This window comes from Mytilus galloprovincialis, chromosome 6, assembly GCF_965363235.1.
Source record: "Mytilus galloprovincialis chromosome 6, xbMytGall1.hap1.1, whole genome shotgun sequence".
NCBI lineage: Eukaryota > Metazoa > Mollusca > Bivalvia > Mytilida > Mytilidae > Mytilus > Mytilus galloprovincialis.
In genome coordinates, this window is record NC_134843.1 from 95,050,601 (window position 1) to 95,072,313 (window position 21,713).

Sequence of the window (21,713 nt, forward strand, 5' to 3'; positions counted from 1 at the left end):
CATGACTTAATTTGCATATTTTGTAAAATTTATTGGTTTTCCTTGTTTTTTCATCAAATTTTAAGTATATTATACATTGGAAAAGTATGTGAGAAACAACTTTATATTTGGTGAGATTATGCCAATAGTTATCATGAAGCTTCTTTCAAATTATTTTGTTGTTTCTTGGCTGCGCAGGATGTTTCCACAATGGCAATTAAGATAGAAAACTGCATAAATTCTGTATTTTTCATCGTCTTTGTGAAAACAGTACATATTATGACGTAATTGTGACGTCTTCAGATAATATCTTTATGTTTTTCATCTATATTTCTTGACCCTATGCATTTATAAACATTATGTGCCAATTTGAAATGGTTATCAAACATTTTATTTTCTTGAGCCAAAACTAGGCCTTAACGCCCTTACTCCTTTGTAACAACCAATGTAAATGTATGATAAAAGCAAATAAATGCTGTTTTCTCTATAAGACAATCAAAAAGTATTAACAAGATTACTGAACTCGAAGGTAAATTTATAAAGGGTAAGTCATAAAAACTGACAAATTCAAATATAAGACATTTCATCCAACGAAAAATAATGAAAACAAATTACAAATGGTATTCTTACACTAGAAATTAGACATGAAAAGAGCCAATCTGAGGTTTTACACTTACATAAGTAACCAAACATGAAAACAGCCAATCTGAGGTTTTACACTTACATAAGTAACCAAACATGAAAAGAGCCAATCTGAGGTTTTACACTTACATAAGTAACCAAACATGAAAACAGCCAATCTGAGGTTTTACACTTACATAAGTAACCAAACATGAAAAGAGCCAATCTGAGGTTTCACACTTTCACACTTACATTAGAAACCAGACATCAAAAGAGCCAATCAGAGGCTGCACACTTACATTAGAAATCAACTCATCATAGATACCAGGTTTAAACTTTGTATTTTCGCCAGACGTCTCGTTTACAAAAAACTAATCAGTGATGCTCAATCCCAAAAAATTTAAAAAGGTCAAACAAAGTACAAGATTGAATAGCATTGAGGACCAAAATTCCCAAAAGTTTTGCCAAATACAGCTAATGTAATCTATTCCTGAGGTAGAAACCAGACCTGAAAAGAGTCAATCAGAGGTTTCACACATACATTAGATACCACACCTTCAATAAAACAATCAGAAATGTCTCACTTGCATTAAAAACAAGACTTACAATGAGCCTATCAGAGGTTTTACTACCATAAAAGGCGAATATAAATGTTTACCTCTAAGTCATCAAGTTATAGGTTATATTGAATAAGAAACGGAATCGATATAGTACTGCCTTCATGTTTAAACTCTTTAACATATGGACAGTTCATATGTTAAATGTCTAAATTAATGTTCTCGGACTTCAGTTGAATAACATATTGAATCGTTGTATTGGTCAGTCTTTACTAACTAATGTGTTTTGTATATATGGACGGTTTTACCATCGTCAAGAATAACCAGAAGTTCATTTGTTTCTCGATTATAACTTAATCCACGTGGTTGTTTTATTCCATCTTCAAAACTTAGTATCACCTCCCCTTCTCCATTTGGAGATATTTTATGAATATTATAGGTGATATATCCTGCCACATAAACATTACCCTGGTTATCTACAGCTACTCCTTTCGGTAATTTTAGATCATGACTGGAATAGAATTCTTTTTGTTGTCCAGTTGAAGTGACCATATAGACCTTATCACCGTAGTTACTTGAGCAGAAAATATCACCATATTTGTTCATGAACGTATCTCTAGGATCAAATATTGTTTTTATTTGCTTTAATATTCTACCATTATCTTTATCAATATTACTTAATGTCCACCCTTGACTCCTTACCCACATTTTCTCACCCAATGTACATACTGCCCAGAAGTTTCCGTCATCTGTAATAAGCTTCACAACTGTCATTGTTTGTGTGTCTATGAGTTGGATTCCAGAGCCGAAAGTGACGACTGCATGCCTATTGTCACACATCGCCACACCTAGTGGTTGGTGATCTAAGTACATTATAATGATATCTGAACCATCAGTCTTACAAGAATACAAACAGTTTTCATTGAAAGCACATAAAAGAAGGCGACTGTTGGGAATAAAGCAACATCGAAACACTCTCACATCTTCACCTAATTGCGAGGAACTAAATGATTTCAATAGTAAAATGCATCTATCTGAGTCGGACCGACAATATGTATGGACAGTATCTGTTACATCAAGGATGCCCATTGAGTGGACTAAATCGGGAAAATTGATTACTTCTTCTGAAGGTCTGAATTCCATTTTCTTGGTAATAGCTTTCTTTTGAACATCTTCAACAACTGCCTTTTGTCTTTCAGTTTCTAATTTCACAAATTGAAGGGTTCTGAATATATTTGAATCGATTTGATGTGACCTAACTGAGCCAATTGTATTCCTCCACGTGGTTAGATCTTCATACATGTGTCTCATGCTGCACACAGTTTCATTTGTGTTCTGTGTGTAATTCTTGCACGTCTCTTCAACCTCTGATAATATTTTAACTTCTATGTAATCCAAATGTGAATTGATTTTCTTCCGAATTTCAGATATTTTGTCCTTGATTTTTTGTTTTTCTGTAAGTGATTCTGACAATGCGTTATTCAATTCTCCCATTATTTTTTCCATGTTATGCATCAAGTCTAAAGTTTCTTTCTTCAAATCGGCTATTTGTGTTCCTTCTTCAACATCTATAATGGCCTGTTCGATAGATATTATTGTTGTACAGTTGAAATGTGCCTCTTGTTCACACTTAGAACATATCATTTTATCATGTTCATTACACCATAAATTCATTGTCTGGTCAGAATGACATGGACAGTGTTCTGTCGATCTATGTACATCAGCTGCACTTTCATGAAGCGATGTTTGTTTTGGAAAGTCTTGTGATTTTTGAATTTTTCGCTTAATTATATTATGTGGACTTGATAATTTCTTATGGACATCAGCACATGATTGACAAGCATGTTCAGAACAAGTAGTACACCAAAGTTCAGCACCAGTTTCCAGACCATCCCGGAGACAACCAGCACATAATTCTGCAGACATTCTGAAATGTAAAAATAACTTTGAATTTTACGCGACTACCATACATGTGAGAGATTTGGTTAGCTATAAGACCAGATTAAATCCATCATTTTCTATACCAAGTCAGGAATACGACAGTTATTTTCCATTCGTTTGGTGTGTTTTAGGTTTTGATTTGTCTTCTGATAAGGGACGTTTTGAATTTTCCTTAAAGTTTGGCATTTTTGTCATTTATTTTTAGCAACATTAGATATCTACAAATGTACTAGTGATGTAATGTCAAAACATTGCATAAGGCAGTTGTTTTCCTTTATATAAGCTAGTCGCTTTGTAGCTTTTTTTGGGGTGGGGTGTTATCAAAATGTACATGCATGCTTTTTCCTAATGTAACATTTTTCATTAGTTGTGATTGATTCGACATACTTAACCCTCTTTCGTTTTATAAATGTCTATAAGGACAAACAATATGTTATAAGCACTGCAGTTAATCAGGGATTTATATGTACAAATCCTTGAGTCAGTGCACCAATTTACAAAATTTCATTATCATAGTTATTATCATTTATGGTAAACTATTAAAACATATAAACAATAAGAAACTGCCCATTTTCAGTTTGTATAAGGCGTTTAATTTCCTGCTAGATATGATAACATATATTAAATAGCAACGTAGCTAGACATTTAAGTTAATCAATTTTCAAATTTTCCTTTTATGTACGACTTATTAATAACAATTCAGATTAAAGGGATACCTATATAGTTCTCATCAAGTTTTTATTTGACAACTTGTTAGTGGACAAGGTCACGAATCAGAAATAACTGTGTCAATCCGACATTTTACAAGTGTAATCACCATTCCTTTTGTTTTGGATGTTGGTATAGTAGATTTTTAACTCGGGAAAGAAAACGTCATATAAAGTTACCCTGTACGCCAGTCAGACAAATAATTTACAGAATGTATCTCTAGTGTTCGACTTGATCTTTACTTGATAATTCCAAAAAATACTCTGAAACTGTTTTTAGAGTTTGAGATTATAATAGTTTGTACTGCTGTTTCTCCATTTTTGACATTTTTACCTATTGTGTATGTTTGTTTTGTTGAAACATCGTTGTCAATATAATAGAATTTGATGCGACTGACATACAATTGAGAGGTTTAGCTAGCTTTAAAACCAGGTTTAATCAACCATTTTCTTGAAAGAAAATGCCTATACCAAGTCAGGAACAAGACAGTTGTAGTCCATTCTTGTGATGTGTTTGAGCTTTTGGTTTTGCCATTTGATTAGGGACTTTCCTTTTTGAATTTTCGTCGGAGTTAAGTATTTTTTTTTTTTTTTTTTTTACTTGTTACCGAGTGTTCCTTTTTGAATCTAGTTTAAAAGTTGTGTCGGCCTAAAAATAGAACGCATGGATAAAACACTGTTTTGGCTCAGAATTTAAGAATTAACACTTGTGTGGGTAAATCTGACCAACGGGCCAATTTGTATCGCCTATGATTTTTTTTTTAAAGAAACGGAGAACCCCTTTTGGAGTTGTTGCCCATGAATTTTGTTTTCCGATCTAAATATATTTATTATAAGTTTTTGTTTATTATCTTGAAAACAATTACATATACGAGTAGATAGAAATTTAAAATAACCATAACAATCAAACCTTTAAATAATTAAACATCAATTTGTCCTTTATACTTCTTTAGTAAATAAAAAGAATCTTTCAATAATCAAATAAAAAGAAAAGTAGCACCCACACTATAAGTCAATAAGATCGAAATAAAAATTGATCTATCATAGGAATTTTTGTCTTTGAAAAAAGGATGTTTACACATTTTCGCTGAAACCTGGTAAAACGCAATAAGAATCAGATATAAATAACTTAAATTAGAATTACAAAAAGTCCACATTGCTGGTATCGTCAAAACAAAAGTGCTTGTCCTTTAAAGATGAGTTTAACCATTTTGCATTTTTTTTTTACAGAAACCATTTATACAAATTAATAGAAACTACAATTGATGAAGTTATAAAGCATGATACGATCTATAAATAAGTCAAAACAGCCGATATTGTCATCTTACTTACCCACTTAATGAAATAAAGTGTTTTACCCATTTTATGAACTTTTGGCAAACATTTTGATAAAGAGCAAAACTAATTAACAAGATAAGATCATTAAAAAGTTTACATGGTAAAAATCGTCAATAAACCACATTAAAGGGTTTATTGCTCTTTTAATTAAAAGATGACTTCTCCACTTTTCTTGTGTATTTGGCAAACAATGTATTGTAAAAGTACAGAGAAAATAGCAAAATGTTCAGCACAATCGTTTCTGCTTATATGTCAGTAGGAACGACAAAAACCAACTGGTTCTTGTAGGAGTTATTTCCCCTGAGTGATTCTTTTTCACATTTTTAATTTTGGTCTAGAAATATAGTGGTAAAATGAAAAAGACCAGAAAATATGTTCTAAATACAATATAAAAAAGAAGATGTAGTATGATTGCCAATGAGACAACCCTCCATAAGAGACCAAAATGACATAGACATTAACAACTATAGATCACCGTACGGCCTTCAACAAGTTGGTCATTAAGAACAATCGTAAAATTAAATCGATGAGTATACTCTGTAAACTTTAAAAATGACGACCACAAGACGATTTATAAAAATGTCACTAAATTAAAGATACAAATAATCAAACATAATTGATTTTTATATACATATTTCCAGTCAATACAGACTTTTGCCGAGAGTCTCTTGTTCAAAATTAAGAAATGCATTCACTAAATCTTGTAGGACTTTGGAAATATACAGAATTTTAGAACAATGCGTTTAGCATTCTTTTCATGATATATATATACGGCATGACACATATTCATGATATTAGTAGCTTAAAATAATTTATTGAATTCTCTCATTATTAATTCATGCAGTCTATACAGTTTTCCCAAAGTTTAACAAAAGCAACATATTTGTAGAATGCACTTACCTTCGTTCAAGTTAACTTGCTACCTACATTACAAAGGTATGGCTATTGATTACCTAGTACACCTTTTTGTAGATAAACTAGTGACGTAACAATATTACTGGTATACAGTGAAATTGGTTTTTTGTAAATGAGAGGATTTTCCTTTATCAAAGCTTACAAGGAAAGTGAAGATTGAAAAAGATATACGGAAAATTGGGTACACGTTATCTTATAAATCTAATACGGACATTCGTATGGTCATATTTATAAATTAACTGTTTACAAAACTTTTGAAATTTTGAAATACTACGGCTTTTCTACCTCAGGAATAGATTACCTTAGCTGTATTTGGCAAAACTTTGAAGAATTTTGATCCTCACTGCTCTTCAACTTCGTACTTTATTTGGCCTTTTTAACTTTTTTTTTTTATTCGAGCGTCACTGATGAGTTTTTTTGTAGACGAAACACGCGTCTGGAGTAAATACAAAATTTAATCCTGATATCTATGATGAGTTGTTCTCCAATAAAAAATAACATACAACCAACCTATGTAAAACGAAGAAACTGAAAGTAGAAACCCAGAAGACAATACACAATCAACTAGATTCAGAAGTAACTATAGACTCATAATTTACTTCCCAATGGTTTTAACTTTGACAAATCATATTTCTCAAAGTTGTTGTCCTAAGATTATTTATTTATTAGAAGAGAACATATGTTGGTCAAAAGACTTAATCTTTGGTACTTGTATGTAATCATTTATTTTTTAATCACAATAAGAAATTGTAAGTACCAAATTCTATCTTTTCTCAGTAATTAGCCAATATCTTACATAAAATTTCTCTGACGAAAAATGATAACAATGTTGTTAAGAAGCTTATCCAAGAGTGTTTCTTTCTTATTCAATAAATGTCTGATAACTGATAAGGCCACATGACCATCAGTAATTCACGTGTGCCTTTGACTACTTACATAAAATCACATTATAAGAATTATTGTTCATTGTCATATATCTTATTCCTTCACTGAGAAGTACACTAGTGGTAAGCTAAACGTATGGTTTCTTTTTGTTACTTCACTGAAATACAATTAAAAACAATAGATAATGCAAACTACGTATAACATTCTGACAACGTTCTGGGAGTAGGGTCACCCAAAGTGTGCAGTGCAATTTGATTGTTCGACAACTATAACATAACTGCTTTCAGATATTTTCAATTCCCTATTTATGTTTTTTTTTTTGTGATTTTGGGGGTACAGGGAAACAATGAATTTAAATGTTCAACGTTGTAGAAATAAAATAATGCAGTTTTCTAATCACTGAAATTTGTTACATACTGTGATTTTTGTTCATTGATGAATGATTCGAGCACTATTTTCAATTCCCTAATAAGACAATTATTATATTACCAGAAGTTCATTTCTAGGACTTTCAAATGCAAGCCTTGTAGGTGTTGATCATATTATCTTTTGGCGTATAAAATTATAATCCTGGTACTTTTGATAACTATTTATCATGTTTATACATGCACATGCACTAAAAGCAATTGAAAAAATCAAAAACATACATGCCAAAAAAACAAATTATTACTTTTTAAATCTCATTTTGGGTTGACTGTATAAATGAATGTCCCTTTTGTATGTTTCGCCTATCTTTTTTAAACAATAAATAGAAAAGAACACTTGGCGTCAGTATTTTTTAACCAGGTACCAAATGTTAAATTTTCTTTAACTGTTAATGATCATTAATTATAACCCCCATACCAAACTTTGTACCTAGTGTAATATTTTGTTTCATAGATTGTATTATTTTTACAGACAATGTGGTCCATACTAGTGATTGTTATATCATCAATACTTATAACTTGTGCCAGTATACCAACAACACCACCCGTATGGCCTTCAGCATTCTCGGTAGATTTTGTAGAGGACATATTTTTCGCTGTTGTGAAATATTCCCACAACAATGGAACATGGTATTATGACTTTCCGAATGGCAGAGCGAGATACGACCATCTTCGTGGACAGAAAAATAATTTTTGCGGAGGACAAAAGCTCAGTGACAATGATCCAAAGGCTCCGTGTAGTCTTTTGTTTACAAACCATAGTAACATGTATGTTATATATCCAGAGGCAAAGACATGCTGTATTTTGTGTGGCGAAAAAGAAGGTTGCACTGTTCTAAAACCAACTTGGTTGTCGAATTCCTCGTATACTGGCGATAAAGTATTTGAAGGAAAGAAATGCCATGGGTGGGCTGAACCAGGACACATTTTCACAGACGAACTTTACGTTACTGATGAGAATGTTCTTTGTCAGTACCATGAAAAGTCATTTGTTGGTGATTTGATTCATACTCTAACATTCAACCAAGCAAGTTACAAAGTACAACAACCAGATACATCGATCTTTGATATTCCAAGCTATTGTAAGGATGTATGTCCTCGCCCTTATCCAAATCACGTGACACTCAAACGATCGATATTATAAATAAGTGTAAAATGCAGTTTATTTAGAGAATGAGAACAATATTTGCCTATACATTTTACATATCCACATCTTTATCGTTGGGATATTTTTCGTTTAGTCAGTGAATTGTTAGGAAAATATTGTAATGAACAAATTGTAATCTTTGGCATTGCACAAGGTAATGTTTTATCTGACTGTTTATTGACACGTCTTTTCACTAAATACATTGGGTTTTGGATGTGTACGAATTGATAATTTAGTCTTAGATGAATGATTGTTTTTTTAGTAGTTTTTATTTGTTTTGAACTAACTGTCAGTAACTGCTAGTACTGTCATATCTGTACTAAGTGTCTTTTTGTTGTTGGGATGTATATGTACCGGTCCACGTCCACTTTGTCTTTTGTTAGATACGTTTCCTTTTTTCAACTGACTTTGTCGCGCTTGCGACTTTTGTCGCAGAATGCTCGACATCGGGCAATCCGGCGGCGGCGTTAACTAACTTTTTTTAGAGCTTAATATTTTAGAAGGTAGACGACCTGGATGCTCCATACTTTGTAGATACATGTGCTGTAGATTCATAATGTTCCGAAGTTTCCGTCTGTCACATGTACATTGTCCTTGACCTCATTTTCTTGGTTCACTGACTTCTTGAAAAAAGTTCGTTTTTTTCTTATTATGAGTAATAGGACAACTATGTTTGGTATGTGTGTACCTTGCAAGGTCTTCGTGTCCGTCAGACAATTTTTCTTTGACCTCAATCTCATTTCATGGATCAGTGAATAAGGTTAAGTTTTGGTGTTCAAGTCCTTATCTCAAATTATATAAGCACTATGTTTAATATATTTGGTGTATGGAAGGATTGTAAGGTGTACATGGCCGGCAGGTGACATCTGACCTTGACCTCCTTTTCATGGTTCAGTGGTTATAATTAAGTTTTTTTGTGTTTGGTCTGTTTTCTTATGCTGTATGCAATAGGTCTACTATATTTGGTGTATGGAATGATTGTAAGGTGTACATGTCCAACTGGCAGGTGTCATCTGACCTCAACCTCATTTTCATTGTTCAGTGGTCGAAATTAAGTTTTTGGTCTTTTTTCTAATACTAATGGGTATATTTGGTGTATGGAATATTTTATGATGTACATGTCAGTCTCGTAGGTTTTATTTGACCTTGACCTCATTTTCATGGTTCATTGCACAGTGCTAATGTTTGTGTGTTTTTTAAAACTATAAGCAATAGGTCAACTATATTTGTTTAGTGGAAGGATTGTAAGATGTACATGTCTGCCTGGCATGGTTCATCTGATCTTGATCTCATTTCCATGGTTCATTGCTCAATGTTTGGGTTTCTTAGTTAAGTCTGTTTCTTATAAACTATAAGCAATAGGTCAACTATATTTAAAGTATGGAATATTTGTAAGGTGTATTTCTTTTTGGTGTATATGACTTTGACCTCTTTATCTTTAATCATGTTAAGTCTATGTGATAATTGTATTAAAGCTTTATATTATGTACTATCAACATAATATTAATGGTAAGTAAAAAAGGCGAGACATTGCAGCGTGTCCCCTCTTGTTATAGTTTGTTCTTTTGGTTGTATTGTTACACCACTCTCCCATGTTAGGGGAGTGTAAGTGCCTTCAAACTAATTAGAAAAGAAGTAACAAACTTAATATGAAAAAGACCACATTCTGTATTTGCCTCTCCCAAGCCTGGAGTCTGTAATTCAGCGGTCGTCTTGTGTTGCTGTGTTACATATTTGGTTTTCGTTCATAATTTTGTACATAAATTAGCCTGTTAGTTTTTTCGGTTGCAATGTTTTACATTTGTCATTTCGTGGCATTTTATAGATGACTTTGTTGTATGGGCTTTGCCCTTTGATGAAGGCCGTACGGTGACCTATATTTTCTAATTATACAATCATTTGTAAAACGTACGCTTATATAAGATAGATACCATTTGATTTTATTGGGTAGCGCTAGGATGAAATTTGAAAACATTCAGGACAGGAGCTTTGAGTTTAAAAACGGCAAGATAAGCAACTTTGCCAAAAAAAGCAGGATAAGAATTTGTGTTAAAAAAAAGTCAATATAAACTAATAAAAAGAAAGGCAGGATCGAATAGAGTGAAAAATGGCAGTTCTCTTATTCTAAAATTTCAGAACTGAAGTTTGTTAAATATTTACAGTAGAGACTGCATAGGTCACCGTAGGTATGCTTCTAAAAAGAATAGCATTGTGCGATATGAACTGGTTCAATTCTAAAATTTCTGATGTGACGAAGGTCAAGACATTTCAAGAGAGATTGAATAGAAATACTTTCACAATGAATAACACAAACCGATTTGAACTGGTATAAACTTAAAAGTTGGACGGAGGTTAAGTAATTACAACAGAGGCTGCATAATTATATTTATTCAATGTACTTGAGTAACTGATGATTAATTACCTAAACACTTGTATACAGTATACATTTTGTAAGTACCACTGTAAAAACGTACTTAAAAGTGTCTGTTCATAAGTAGCACGCGCTAATTCGCGGTGGTTCAACTATTTTGAATACAGATATTGACCGTTTGTTAAAGTAGGATATATACCTTGGATAGAATATGTTTGTTTTCTAAATCGAAATTTGTCCTTTAGATTAAACAAAGATCTACAGTGTGCAGTTTTTTGTCGAGCCAGCGACTTTAGTTGCAGAAAGCTCGACATAGGGATAGTGATCCGGCGGTGGCGGCTACGGCGTTAGCTCACTTCTTAAAAGCTTTATATTTTAGAAGGTGGAAGACCTGGATGCTTCATCCTTTGTATATAGATGCCTCATGTTACGAAGTTTACGTCAGTCACATGTGCAATGTTCTTGACCTCGTTTTCACGGTTCAGTGACTACTTGAAAAAAAGTTAAGATTTTTTGTAATCTTAAATTCTCTCTTATTATAAGTAAAAGGATAACTATATTTGGCATGTGTGTACCTTGCAAGGTCCTCATGCCCGTCAGACAGTTTTCATTTGACCTCAACCTCATTTCATGGATCAGTGAACAAGGTTAAGTTTTGGTGGTCAAGTCCATAACTCAGATCGGTTCATTGCTCATTGCTCAGTGTTAAGTTTTTGTGTTTTGGTCTGTTTTTCTTAATCTATAAGCAATAGTCAACTATATTTGTTTAATTGTATGGAAGAATTGTAAGCTATTCATGTCTGCCTGGCATTATCTATTCTTACCTTGACCTCATTTTCATATGGTTCATTGGTCAATGTTTAGTTTTCTTGGTTAATGTTTAGTTTATGTGACAGTTGTAATAAAGCTTTATATTTAGGACTACCAACATAATATCAATGATTAGTAAAGAAGGCGAGACATTTCAGCGTGTGCACTCTTGTTTCATAACCTTGTGGCTTTTATTACAGCAATCATCATCCAGAGGCTTTATCAACATCCAGTTTATTCAATGATTCTCTTCAATGCATACCGTTTAATATAAGATGAGATATTTTTTAATCCAATGAAAGGGCCCAATGAAGAGCAAAGTAATCTATTATAATTATTTAGATAATTGACAGACTGGTTTTGATAATCATATATACATGATATATTACCGTATAAATACAGTTGTTAATATAAAATCGTTTAAAAAGTGTATTATTCAAGCCCCTAAATATCAAAATCTCAATAATTTTCCCCTTTTTGCCATGCGGGTGAGAGAAAACCAAGTGACTGGTATGCATGTTTGCCACGGTTAAATTCATCACAGATATTTAAGTTATTGTCTTTCTTCTGTTTTCACTATATATTGAAAAAAATATACTAAATTATTTAATGATTTATCATTTTTACTTATTCTACAAATCAATAACTATATTTTTTCCCATCACTTTATGAAATTAAATTACATCATGTGTGTCGAAAACTCTTTCATTAAATATAAGTAACAGTGACATAGTGTTATTTATATAGACTCTCTGCGGGTCAAAGGTTTTTTCACGTTTACAATTAAGCAGATATATTTTAGGGTTATGTGGATAAAATAACTGATTGTATAAATAAACATGTGCATTACGTTCAATGTTTGTGTTTACTATGATATGAACCAATAACTAGTACAATGTGAGAGCAAGACGGAGTTAAATTTTAGGACAGTAAAAATGAAGTTTGTGTTCAAAATAGAGAAATTATAAGTTTGTCAATCAGATCTACTGTCAAGTGTTTACTCGTTACACAGAATGTCAGTACAGTATACAGACAGGGGATTTGCTTGGGTGGTATTAGGGGGTAAGTTTATTCATACACCGGCCTTTTACTGATGCGGAGATGTACTCTGATCTTTGTGTCCGTCAGTATGATCAGTTTTTAATTTTTTGTTCCTTCCGTAGTTAGTATCCGCTAAACACGCATAATTAGGAGTACGATATTTGCCGGATTGGAGACGGAATAAAGTGTCCAGGTAAGGTGATATACTGGCTCAGTCTTGTTTCATATTTATATATCACCAAGATTTTAGTAAATCTTCAAAGCATCAATACATGGAGTACAAGTGGTATATTGCATCTGACCGGAACGTTTGCCATATCTACAAAAGGAGCACAAATCTTGTTTCTAAACAACTGACTGCATTTACATATAATTTTCACATTCTCTATTCTACCTCAAAATTATACCAATTCTATTTTATCCGAGTCCTCTTTTGAAAGTTTCACATAGCAATATAATTGACATTAATTTACTATGTTTAAACAAATGTGGAGGTGGGATAAAAATTGGAAGCAGTGTTAGATTATCAGTGTATGGATAGTTTACTGTACATTGCTAATAATATATGAATACTGGTTCACAAGTCAATTGTTTATCATAAATAGACAGGAAATACGAGAAAATCTTTTAAATACCAGTATATATCCGCTTTATACCCATGTTACACGTTTTAAGCTTATCAAATGCATAATTAACTTGTTAAAGGGATAATGATAATATGACTAAAGCGGACAATCTCCAAACAACAGAGCACTACATGCAACATACCGATCAAATTGGACCCCAAAAGAAAGTTTCAAACAAAAATACGGGAAATTAAAATAACATATTATATATATAGAATTCAAAATAGAACAATTCAACCTTATGGAAAAATTCACGAATTTCTTCCACCATTCTTCCACCATTAGAAATAGGTAAATGGCTATTATTCGTTGTCGATACGATTTTTGAAAGACCCGTTTTGAAACGAATAAAAAATTGCAATGTTGTGGGTGTTTTCACGTACGGTAAAAAATATAAATGGGTAAAAATGCGATTTCGCCGAAAAACTTTAAAATTTACTACAATTCAGCCGTTTTGTGAAATTTCTTTGCATATGCTATGAAAAATAAACCATAGCTACTACTCAATATGATTATACGACAAATTGCCTACAAAACTGTAGATTTTTCTGGTTTTATCTTGTAGCTTCGTTCCTAAATTTCTTTCTCATATCTGGAATAATGCGAACATTTGGAATTTTATATGCCGAACTTCTCCAGACCTATGATAAAAGTGCTGGAAACACCGCCTTTCTAGGAAGTCTTCTGTTATTTGTAAACTCCATAGCCGGTAAGTATCGAAATATTGTTACCTTAATGACTAATTGGTATTATAAATCTTGAAATATCATACAACATTACGATGGTAGCAGAAGGTTAGTGGATTTTGTGATTTCTCAATTAATTTATGAAACTGATGCAGTGTTTGCACTAAACTATATTTTACTTTCAAAAATTAAACATTATTGGCCTTATGATGAATACGACCAATACCCGATATTTCTCGACATTTAACTGACCTTTTTTCTTATTAATCTGTAAGTTGGTGTCACCTGAATGGTTATTTTACAAAAGTCTTTCAATCTTTTCTATGAATAACTCAGTAACACAGCTTCGTTCGCGTACTTTGGGATTCTTTCAACCTTATATACATGTAGTCTTATTTTTAAACTACAGTGAAGGTAGATGGGATCTAAATAAAAATAATTTGCCAAAAATGTCGTTAACGTTATGCTTTTTTCTCAAAAACTTAATAAAAGGTATGTTCCCCTTAGTTATGTGTAGCACGTTGTACAGAATCGTCAGATTTTGTATATATTTTTTTGGAAAATCCATTTTTGTGTGAAAGAACTAAAACAAAACGATATAACTTTAAGATAAAATATGATAATTTTTTTTTTCTATAATGGATGTGATGCTGCTTCTGGTGCATGGTCAATAATCACTAAACATACAGGTTTTGATATGTGACTACATGTATTATTAACTCAATTTACAATTTATGTTTTTTGTCAAACATATTTCTGTTTATTGTCTATTGCAATTGTGTGATAAAAAATCAATGTACTGATTATGCCCGTAATGGGTCCACTATTGGAAATAAAATATATCTATCTATCTATCTATCTATCTATAGCTCTAATAATGTGGTTTCAGAAAATATAATATAAGTTGGGGTAATTAAACTCGTTCTTTTGCTTCAAATCAAAAACATGTAAACTTATAGCACATTCATTTATAAAAGTTAAATAATCTAGGAAGTCTTCTGTTATTTGTAAATTCAAAAGCCGGTAAGTATGGAAATATTATTGGTATATTAAATTCTCAAATATCATACAGTATTCATATATAGCAGCAGATTAGAGGATTTTGTGATTTCTAATTTAATTTATGAAACTGGCGCAGTGCTTGCACTAAACTATATTTTACTTTAAAAATATTGAACATTATTGGCCTTATGAATAATACGATCAATAACCGATTTTTTTCGACATTTAACTTTCTTATTAATCTTGAAATAGGTGTCACCTAAGTGGTTATTTTACAAAAGTCTTTCAATCTTTTCTATAGATAACTCAGTAACACAGCTTCGTATGCGCACTTTGGGATTCTTAAAATCTTATAAACTTGTCTTATTTCTAAACTATAATTAAGGTAGATATATAGGGGGTCTTATTTTATAATTTGCAAAACATGTTGTTTACGTTATGCTTTTTTCCCCTAAAAAATTTAATAAAAGGTATGTATCCCTTAGCTATATATATACGTTACACTTTGTGCAGAATTGTTATTATTTATGGAAACTCATTTTTTGTGTGAAAGAACGAAAACAAAACGATATAAGTAACTTAAAATATAATAATATAGCTCTTATAATGTGGTTTTAGAAAACATCTATATTTCTAAAAGGAAGATATCAATATCATTGATTCGCAACTCCTCTAAAACCATTCAAAGTCGGAAATATTTGTGAAACGACGTATAAATTTAGTGTTTCGTACTTCCTAAATTTGTCTTTGGAATAATCTTTTTTTCTACAGAGAACGCCAAATATTTGGTCTAGTTTGATAGATCTTGTGAGAAAGCTGCGTACAATTGATTTATAGGTATAGAAAAAACATAAAAAGTGTCTCATTTATCCCCGATCTCCCCTACAGCTAAGTTAAAAAAGAAAAATGATTAAAAAAGTAGTGTTTTTTGTAATAAAAAAAAACCACAAGCGTATTTATAAAATCACAGACATGTTCTTTTATCTTTAAGATGAAAAGTCTCACAAAATAATTTCCGTATTTTTCAAAATTTTCATATTGCATTTAAGATTGGTTTCGGCTATTTTACAGTACCAGATGGCGGAAGGCAACTGATTTACCAAAAAGCAAATGCTCGAAATTCCAATTTTGTTAATGTAATATACTTTCTGTCTATCGGAAGAAATAACATAAATATGTGGTGCACACTGAATAATCTACGTCGCGGATAATTTCAAGTGTGCACCATATTTTTGATGTTATTTCGAATAAACAGAAAAAAATATAACAGTCATTCCTGATAATTTAATTGTAAATTTCATTTCACGACAAAAAACGTTGGTGACGTCACGGTCACATGATCATATTATGCAATGAGCTGATAGATAAAACCACTGTCAGCCAATTCTAATTGAAGTTTTTTTCATGTATAAAAGAAATGCTCTACGAAGTAACAGTGTTCTCGGGCCTTATAATTTTGATTAATTTCATTACCTTGATGCCAAAACTTGTATCAACGTTTTGACCAATTTCCTGTCCTCTAAATACTCAAAAAGATAATCAATTCTTACTTTTACATTGAACTAGTACACATTTTGTTTAGGGTCAGCTGAAGCCCGCTTCCAGATGTGGGATTTTCTCGCTGTGTTAAAGACCCATTGGTGGACTTCGGTTGTTTTCTGTTGTTAGGTTAGATTGTATTCCCCATTTCCATTCACAGTTTTATTACTTAAAAAATGAATATGTATCGTTTATTCCCTGTTTTTTAGTTGCTGCTGTAGTTGTTTATTATATATTTTATTTTCAGGTCCAATATCTGGACTGCTAAGCATGCATTTTTCATTTAAATGGTGTACTATTATTGGCGGCCTGGTTTCCTGCCTTGGTATGGTAACCAGTTTTATGACAAACAATATTGGTATGCTGTATCTCACGTATAGCTGTTTGTTAGGTAGATATATGTTTGATATAAATAAAGAAAATGTAAGGTAGTTGTCTAAGTGCTTGTGAGCACTGAAAGTTAAAGATTGCATCTATTTTGCAGTGTGAGCCAAAAAAATATCACATACCGTATAGCTGCTTTAAAATGCCCCGACATGAAAAATATAAAACAATTCAATTGAGAAAACAATACGGCCTCATTTATAACAAAACAATTTACGAAAAACAAATATGACAAAAACCACTGAACAACAGACTCCTGACTTGGAACAGGTGCATACATATATAACGTGTTGGGGGTAAAGGGGGGGGGGTAAACATGTTTGTGAGTGCTGAAACCTCTCTAAAACCTGGAACAGTGGTGTAATTTAAGCGTAAGATATAAGAACAATCTATAAAAATCAGTTGAAAAGGATTACCTTATCAGATCAATATTAAGCCGAAAAACGTCAAATAAAAGCACAGGATTCAAAAGGATGAAGCCAGTCCAATAAAGGTTTTGACTGCATGTATACCCCAAAACGAGTTTTGATTGCATCAATACCCCAAAAAGCTATTAGGGAATTGGATAGTACCTATTTACTGCTCTATGCGTTTACATTATTTTATAATTAGCAAACAGTTCTTATATAATAAGACACTGTGTATTGCATATATCACACGCTTATGAAATGATACATGTTATAGTGTACTTATCCACGTTGTGATTATATATATATAAGTATATAATTAGTACTGAGAGGAAACTTTGTTATTCCAGTCATTTCCAAAAAAATATTGTTCATGTCTTTTTATAATTCAGTCACGATAATTATAAAAAAAACATTGTTTTTCCCATCAGGATATAAAACATTGTCTTTCTAGTCATGATAATAAGAATAATAAGAATAAGAATTTTATTAGTGTAAAATCCAAACAATAGGATTGTTACTAAAATACATAAAAACAAACAAACAAACAGACAGACAGGCATATTAATTACAAAACATAGACATTAAACACTACAAACATGTATCATTGAAAGAAAGAAAATATATAGATTATTAATATTAATTATAATACTTTGACAGCATGATATGAAAAAATTGTAATTCCGGTCATGATATAAAAAAAAAGTAAAATCACAAAAATACCGAACTCAGAGGAAAATCCAATTAAAAACATTGTAATTCCAGTCATAAGATAAAATCAGTGTAATTTCAGTCATAAGATAAACAAAAATGTAATTCCAGTCATAAGATAAAAACATTGTAATTCCAGTCATGATATGAAAAAAGAAGATGTGGTTTGATTGCCAATAAGACAACTTTTCACCAACAAAATGACGGAGATGTAATCAACTGTAACTAAATTCAACTGGTAATTAAATTCCACACGCAAAATTCCGAAGATGGCATTACTTCGGATTCCATCATGGAAAAATCTCAGAAGTACAGAAACTTTAAGAGATGATTACAGACGGAACCTGAAGCGGATCGTGACTTTTGCCATGAAAATATGAAAGGTTATGAGTGTTGTTTTAGTACACAATTCTCCATCAGCTCAACAGACAACAGCAAATATAGATAAAGACATCGTTTGCAGGTTTTAGTGAAGTTGTCTCTGATCACGCAACCAAAATTGACCAAATCATAGATTAACAACTTTTCGTTTGGAGATCATTCCATTTGAAAAGTCCGACTGGCTAGGTAACCAATGGAATGTAAATATTATATTTCAATTAGAGAGTCATTAGACAGTGACATTTTGTGGAGAACCAATCAATCTTATTTACAGAAATTCAGAGAAGTACTAGAAAATATTGTCAGACAGATAAAGGAACGGTTTAAGATAGAAAATGAGTATCGGAAAATTTTTATTTGAGGGCAAAACAATAAATATTGTGACATGTCGTAAATTACACTCATCATGATTCTTACATGGACATGAAATGTGTATGAGTATCATGTAAAGAAACTATTTATTTATTTTTAGGTGTAGGATTTGGACTATCTTACCCTCCGACTTTATCTATAATAAACTTTTATTTTGATAAGAGAAGAGCATTTGCTAACGGAATTCTTACTGCATCCTTTGGATTGTCAAGTTTGATATATCCTACATTGTACCGGAAGTTGATAGACCATTATGGTATACATGGCGCTATGTTAATTCTTGGTGGTTTGTTACTGAACATTTGTGTTGGTGGAAGTTTCTTCCGACAGCCAAGGAGCTTCATGCGTCCAAGTGCTCCAATAAATAGTCCTGAAAGTAAAAAACTGTTATCGCACACAAATGAAGGGAGTAAAAACAAGAGTAAATTGACTTTTGCGATTGACAAAATCCTTGATATGTTTAGAACATATTCTGTTGCTTTAAGAAACACATCCTTTTTATTATACTGTTTCGCCATGTCGTTTGCACTGGTTGGATACTCTTCAATCTTTATGATCCTTCCGCCACACATTGAAAGTCAGCAATTTACAAAAGACGACGCAGTTGTTGTTTTAACTGTAATTGGAGCTACGGAATTTGTTATTAGATTTTTTTCCGGTATCATTATTGATAAACAATGGCTTAGCGTTCAAACGATGTTCATCTTGACAATGTTTACGGGTGGGATATGTGCTATTGCGGTGACATTTTTCCGGAGTATGCCTATCAATATCATATATGCAGTGACTGTAGGAATATTTCCTGGAATTTTACATTCATTAAGACCGTTACTAGTAGTCTCCTCATTGGGATTGAAGATTCTACCCATAGCGTATCCATTATCTACTTTGTTTTCTAATACAGCGTGTTTAATTGGGCAGCCTGGTCTAGGTAAGTATTTATTTATAATTACTTTAACTCCAACCAACATGTATTTCTTGGTTGCTATGACGTCTGGCGGACTTTTTCATGACTTTGTAGAGCCGTGCTACATCAGAGCGCAAACCAGTAGTTTGAACTTTTTTTTACATGAAATATCACTGAAATGTTCATTTTCTGTAAATTTTCTGTTTATAAAATGTTGAAACACTCACGTTTTTCTTCGCATAGGTGCAGATTGCCTTAGCCCTGTTTGGCATAGTTTGGAATTTTCGGTTTTACATGTTCTTCAACTTCATATTTGATTTGGTCGTCCAACTGTTCGATTCGATCGTCACTGACGAGTTTGATGGTGTGTCAAAATATAAGCCTGCATGGTATCTCTGATGGTTCTCTTAAAAACAAAAAATGGAAAATGCCGACATTGACTTAGGTTGGCACATTTTCAAGTAGATAAATCATACATCATTCGATTTCTTATAGATATCAGAAGATGTGATATGATTGCCAATGAGACAACTCTCCATTGAATCAAGTAACACTTTAAAAGAGTAAACCATTATAGGTAAAAGTACGGTCTTCAACAAGGAGCCTTGGCTCACACTGAATAGTAAGCTATAAAGTGTTCCAAAAATGACTAGTGTAAAACCATTCAAATGGGAAAAACCAACTATCTAATCTAAATAACAAAGAAGAAACGAGAAACACTTATGAACCACATCAACAAACGACAACTACTGGACATCATGCAGATTCATGACTTAGGACAGATGCACACAAATGTAGCGGGTTTAAACATTTTAATAGGTGCCAATCTTCACACGTATCTGAAACAACAGTGTAACATCACAACATAGAAAGACACACTGTAAAATATCAATTGAAATGGCTTAACTCAATCAAAATTCTACTTTTAAGGTGTGCAAGAAGCAATCTAGGACTACCCAAATAATACAGCATCTTATTGGCATTAAACCTGTAAATGCTCCGATTATCAAACTATTCGGACCATGTATCGATTACATGGATTTATATTACCAGAATTGTTTAACATTACTAAAATACTAGTTATAATGATATGATATGTTTAAAATTAAATCTTGATTGACCAATTGTTGAATACTTTATTAAGGATGGTTAGAAGATTATACTGGTAACTGGAATGTTTCATTTTATACAATTGGTGGGCTATTTTTTGCGTCATCGCTTTGTGTGTTAATTGAACGGATGTTAGTTAAAGAAACACAGAACGAAGAAATTGTTATAAAGACAGACGATGACGTCGTTGAAGTTACGAAAACAAACCAGAACAACATGGAAAATAAAGATCGCGATGATGTTAAAACAAGTCTTGTGATCAAGTGCCCATAATCAACTGAGCTTTGCATGAAGTTCAAATACGTCGCTTGCATGTAGTATGGTGAACATGCATTCGGAATTGAGCAGATGAGTTATTTCAAATCGCCTGCATATATCAGAACAGTCCTGTCCTTCAAACGTTACTGATAATAGTACTGACAGAAATACTCATTTATTCTTCTGACCGTCATAGAATTGTTCTTTACTTTTAATGTTTAAAGGAATTTGTAAATCAGGCATTTTTAATAAAGGCATATTTAAAGTAGGTTCTTTGTGTTTAACAGAATGTCTACAGAAACAGTATTGTATTTTCTACATAAAACCACAGGTACAGGAAAGTTTTACAAACAGTAAGGTGACGGATACTCAGTTTTCAGCAATATTTTCAATAGGGCGTCTTCGTGTTTTAATCATTGTTTACCACTTTCTACCAATTTACTCAGAACTTGATCCAAAAAATTAACCACGACCCAAACAATCAGTGCGTGGGCGAGGACTGTTTTATCAAAACGATTTATTTAAGTTTTCATTAAAAAAAACCTTAAACTCCCTCGTGTAACATCCTGATGGGTCATATTTAGACTTTGTGT

At 32.2% G+C, this 21,713-nt stretch overlaps 2 long non-coding RNA genes across 2 annotated transcripts; both read left to right on the plus strand.

Moving 5' to 3' along the window:
• The first annotated feature begins 6,975 nt into the window (after nucleotides 1-6,975).
• LOC143080788 (uncharacterized) lies at nucleotides 6,976-8,776 on the plus strand. The gene is made up of 2 exons (XR_012979797.1): nucleotides 6,976-7,065; nucleotides 7,841-8,776. It is a non-coding gene; the product is annotated as an uncharacterized LOC143080788 (long non-coding RNA).
• A 3,617-nt stretch (nucleotides 8,777-12,393) lies between these two features.
• On the plus strand, nucleotides 12,394-21,390 carry LOC143080789 (uncharacterized). Its single transcript, XR_012979798.1, has 5 exons — nucleotides 12,394-12,758; nucleotides 13,929-14,072; nucleotides 16,838-16,981; nucleotides 18,946-19,776; nucleotides 20,897-21,390. It is a non-coding gene; the product is annotated as an uncharacterized LOC143080789 (long non-coding RNA).
• The last annotated feature ends 323 nt before the right edge of the window (nucleotides 21,391-21,713 follow it).